Source organism: Oncorhynchus masou, unplaced genomic scaffold, assembly GCF_036934945.1.
Source record: "Oncorhynchus masou masou isolate Uvic2021 unplaced genomic scaffold, UVic_Omas_1.1 unplaced_scaffold_4070, whole genome shotgun sequence".
In the NCBI taxonomy this organism is placed as follows: domain Eukaryota; kingdom Metazoa; phylum Chordata; class Actinopteri; order Salmoniformes; family Salmonidae; genus Oncorhynchus; species Oncorhynchus masou.
Genome location: NW_027010470.1, coordinates 14,019 through 19,386, shown reverse-complemented (window position 1 = coordinate 19,386; position 5,368 = coordinate 14,019). Strand labels below are relative to the sequence as shown.

General features: G+C 41.2%; 1 long non-coding RNA gene across 1 annotated transcript; it reads left to right on the top strand.

Annotated features, from left to right (window-relative positions):
* Window positions 1-444: 444 nt before the first annotated feature.
* On the top strand, window positions 445-4,599 carry LOC135534878 (uncharacterized). Its single transcript, XR_010454757.1, has 4 exons — window positions 445-510; window positions 1,400-1,537; window positions 1,846-3,123; window positions 3,372-4,599. It is a non-coding gene; the product is annotated as an uncharacterized LOC135534878 (long non-coding RNA).
* The last annotated feature ends 769 nt before the right edge of the window (window positions 4,600-5,368 follow it).

Sequence of the window (5,368 nt, the reverse complement as noted above, 5' to 3'; positions counted from 1 at the left end):
TTTATGTGTAACCATGTGAAAACATGTTTTGGAACACAACGTGATCAAATTTTCACGTGTAGTTTAATGTAATCACATGTTGCTTTACATGTTATCACATTATCTTCACATAAGATCACATTAAAACATGTTTTTGGAACACTACCCGTGTTCACATGTGAAATTCATGTGTTTTTTGCAAAAACACCCTGCAGTTCTACACTCAAGGATCTTAATAATGCTTTAAATGCACATGTATGATTGTGCATGTGTAATGGGTTGAAAACAAAGTCACTAAAAACAGACACCCATTTATTATTTATCCCCACAATTTTTTATGTATTTGTCTTAATGAATCTAAATGGTATTTTCTACATACATTAGCGTTAGCAGTCCATCGGGCCAATAGATGGCACTGTTGCACTGTTGTAGCAGGAGAAACAGCAAGTTCTGGCCAAGCGCTCACCATTCTGCAGAATAAGGACCAGAACTTTACAGAGGTAAACTGTGTCGGTTCTTTTACTATTACAGGTATGTAACAGCACTTCAAACGTTCAAATATATACACAATATGTAATAACATGCTATTTAACAACTTTGTCCAGATATTATCAAGTTAGGAAAGGTTTTGTTTTGGCTTTGTGTCGAACTGAGTGAGAGAAGAAGGTGATTTACATTGAGTGAGAGTATATATTAGCTTGATGCTTGCTGAGGTAAAAAACAAAAAATTACGAGTCACAGAGACTGTTTACTGAGTAGCTCACTTGTACTGGATTTTGTCTAGGATATTTTTTTAATCAAGAATCCATTTGTTAGGGATTTCTGAGTTGGTTTTAGATGTTTTATTGGTTGTTTTGTGTAAAATTGTGCTCACTAGCTGGTAAACTGGCCGAGCACGCTCAGTCTGGTGGACTTTTAGTGCATACAGTGAGAGAGAGACGATTTTCTGGAGGTGCCACTATCTTAAAGCTGAATGTATTATTGTCACTTTTCTACAGAGGTAGCGGTATATAGAAAAACATTCAGTTATTTATGGTTTCATGTATAGGTGTTTATATTGTATGAATGTGAAATACATTGTGGTTTTCATGTGAAACCATACACTAAGACAGGGTTATTTGTGGAACATTTTTGAATTATGCTTTAGGTAAAGTGCATTTGTGTTGTGTAATTTAAAGTGTGCACTTGTTTGATGTAAATATTTTCAAAGTACTAACAAAAAAATAGACAATTGAACAAGAGAAAAAAAACATTCTTCAGAATAAAGAAAGCGCCAGAACTTTGCAGACTAAACTTGTGTCCGTTCTTTTTACTATTGCAGGCCACCTCAGCTACACATGTACTCTGTCTGCACACGCATCCACGCATGCACATACACACGGACAAACACACACTAAGTTCTCTCTCTTGTGTTTGTCAGCAGTTCATCGTGGTCCTGTTGTTCGGCTCCTTCACCAAAGCTCTGTCAGGGACCTACATGAAGAGTGTCATCACTCAGAGAAACACTTTGACCTGTCCAGCTCTCTCATCGGACTTATAGACGGCAGCTTTGAGATGGGTATCAACAATAACATTGAGTTGCTTGAGAATTCATGTAGTAAAAACCAGATACAGACTACAGTATGATCGATTTTTCTTGTGGTTCAATCTGAGTCTGCTCTCAATACTGTCCAGTTTTATAGTTGTTCCTATTAATTGATTGACTGACGTTTGTCCATGACTCTACTGTCAAACCCGTAACATTGTTTTATTTGATGCTGTGTTGTTGCAACCTAGTATCCAAACTGATATGCCATTTTTAGTTAAAAAATAACTGTGTTTATAATTTGCGATTCCTGACTACTGTAGTGTTGTGGTTTCTTGCAGGTAACCTGCTGTTCCTGGCTGTGGTCAGCCATTTGGGGGGCGAAGCTGCACCGGCCCAGGCTCATTGCTATGGGCTGTTTCCTCATGGCTGTAGGATCCTTCCTCACAGGCCTGCCACACTTCTTTATGGGACGGTAAAACAACTGAAATTAAACTTGTACTTGTAGAGATACTCCAATGCGGAGGATAGTTTCACTTTAGAATTAAAGAAATGTATCCAGTTTTTGATTAAACTCAGGTAACTTCGAACTAAAGTCTTGCGTAATTGGTCAGCTGCTTGATTATGTTTTGGGGCCATACATGTTAAGAGAAGGGATTAAGAGATGCTATAACTGAAGTGGTAAGGTTGGACCCAGGTGCAGAGAAGAGACCAGAAGACGAAGCAGTGGTTCCAACCAGTGTCTCCACTGCTCAAGGGCCCACTTAACTGCCAAAAGCTCCCAGTTGTATACATCGTAGTTGCCTTCCACTGGCGAGACCTGCTTGGAGTGAAAGGAGCATGGGTGCAGTTTCTTGTCCTCCTTGTTCCACTGTGAAAGGACCACACCAGGTCTGGTGTCCGGGGCGTCCACCTCCACGTCCATTTTAAGCGTTGCGGAGGTCCAGTTTGGTGAAGAATTGGATTCTTAGTGCCAACTCCGAGGCGGCGGACATCGGGTAGGGGGTAACGATTCTTGATCGTAGTCCTTTTCAGCCCTCTGTAATCGATGCAAGGACTGAAGTTTGGGTCAGAGACAGAGAGACAAGGGATGCGATTAGACATGCAGCCCAATTATGATATTTTTTCCACTAATTGGCCTTTTGACCAATCACATTAGATATTTTCGTATCAGCTCTTTTTCGGGGAATATCTGATTGGTCAAAATACCAAATACTCAAAAAAAATGACTGAATTGGGCTGCCTGTCTCAACGAATCCATAGAAACCTGGACATGCTCCAACTGAAATGTTCCATCCTGTCAGTACTGATGTTGAATGGCATTAAATACACTTTTTTTGTTCTCTCCCATCCCCTGTAGGTTTGTTGAACATGAGTGGAAATGAAACTCAAGCACACTGGTAGCACTAAAGAAGTGTGAGTATAACTTTTCCAGGTGAGTTGAACCTGCCTGGGATATTCCTGGGAGGTCTACTGATGAAGAGGTATAAGCTTGGCGTTGTGTCTGGTTCCCAGATGTCTTTCGTCATCTCCTTCATGGCCTACCTCCTCCTCCCTCTGCAGTCTGGCACTAAGTGTGACAACGTTCAGGTGGCTGGTCTGACCGTGTCCTATAATGGGTAAATATGACATCTGATTGGTTGGTTGGTGGGTTGATAAAAACAAAAGTTTTGATCAGTGGAATATGAGGGAGAGTTTGAACAAAACACACATGGGCTTGTGCCAGGGCTCCCTCTTGTGGGAATATACAGTATGGTTGTTACTGAGCCAGGATTCCTGGCTGTTTTGTCACTGTGCGTATGTCAATGACAGTTCAGCAACAATTATTTAAACATCATTATTACCAGCCATTTTCTCTGTCCCCCAGGTCCCCTGGTGTACGATGGCAGCCTGTTGTCAGAATGTAACAGAGCCTGCTCCTGCTTGGCTGGGAAGTGGGACCCTGTGTGTTCAGACAACGGCATCACCTACACCCCCAGCCTCGCAGGCTGCTCCAGCTTTACAGGTTACGGCAAGAACACGGTACCAATACTATTAATGTACTGAGAGTACAAAACATTCACAGGGATGCCGGCCTATGTTGACTCCAATGGCTCCCACATTTGTGTCAAGTTGGCTGTATGTCTTTTGAGTGGTGGACCATTCTTGATACACACGGGAAACTGTTGAGCGTAAACAACCCAGCAGTTGAGTTCTTGACACAAGCTGGTACCACTGGCACCTACTACCATGCCCCGTTGAAAGGCATGTAAATATTTTGTCTTGCCCATTCACCCTCTGAATGGCACACACACACAATCCATGTCTCAATTGTCTCAAGCTTTACAATATATATTTTTAAACCTTTCTCCTCTTTATCTACACTGATTTAAGTGGGTTTAACTAGTGACAACCATAAGGGATTATATCTTTAACCTGGATTCACCTGGTCAGCATATGTCATGGAAAGAGCAGGTGTTCTTAATGTTTATACACTCAGTGTAACTGACATGTACCACTGCATATACATTCAGAGAGTTTGGTATTTTTCCTGGAGGGCCACAACGTGTAGTAATCTTTGGCCAAACCAGGCACACTAGAGTCTATGGAGCGATATGATGTTGAATCTGAAATTCAGTTTATGTTGGCACTAATATCACTCCATAACATTCTAGCTATATGTCTTGGTTTATGCGGGGCGGCAGGGTAGCCTAGTGGTAAGAGAGTTGGACTAGTAACAGGAAGGTTGCAAGTTCAAATCCCCGAGCTGACAAGGTACAAATCTGTCTTTCTGCCCCATAACAGGCAGTTAAACCACCATCATTGAAAATAAGAATTTGTTCTTAACTGATTTGCCAGGTTAAATTAATGTTAAAAAGAAAAATGGTTGGAAAAAATGAAAAAGACATGATGGTCCTGTAGCCTACTGTGTCACATGTAAACAAGTTTAGGATGCCAAATGTTACCAAACATCCTACACTTCCACTAGTCCCAAACTTATCTTGACCTTTATCAACCCTACTGCATATTCCCTTTAGCTTTCATTTCAATTTCATTTTATTGTACTTTGTTTGGGACCGCACAAGACACTAAAAATAAAATGGTGTATATTTTTGGTCTAGTGTTCATTTTTCTTCTCTATTGCTCAATACTGTATGCTATGCGCACACAGTTGTCTGTTGTAGATCTGGAACCACTGACAGAATAGGGGAGTATCTGTGGCCACATGATAAAACACTAGTCTGGCATCAGTAGTCTGAAAATAGGAGGAAACCAGTTGGACATGTACATCAACATATGGCAGTTGACATTAATATTGTCAAAAACTCATCCTAGATGTCTCACACTTTTGAATGAACTTGTGCCTTTGGCCAGGATCCAATTTTCCCACGGAGTTGGTGTGTAAAGGACCATATAAAATCATCTGAATGAGGCTTATTCATGTTTCAGTGGGATTATAGCATAGTTGAATTCCATTTAATTTCCAATGAGTTTAAGAAATTAATGGAAAGCCATGTACTGATTGTATTTGTATGTTATGAATCGCTACTTGAATATGTACAAAAACAGTTTGTTGATTTAGTGTGTCAGTTTTGTGGAGGTCAATATGAATGTAAACTCCAGACAGTTGAGGAATGACACGCAGTATGACATGAGCGATACCGAAAACATAGCTACTGCAGTCAGTTTACGACCAGAGTTATTCTTTTTTAATTTGTTTATTGCTTCTGTGCATAGCCCGGTGCGGTACATTCCAGCTCCTCGTATTGGCTGGGCTAGAGTGGGCATCAAGCCAGGTGCCATGAAGCCGGCTCTACGCATCTGGTCTCCTGTGCGTCTCCTCGGGCCGGGGTACATGGAACCAGCCCTACGCATGGTGTCCCC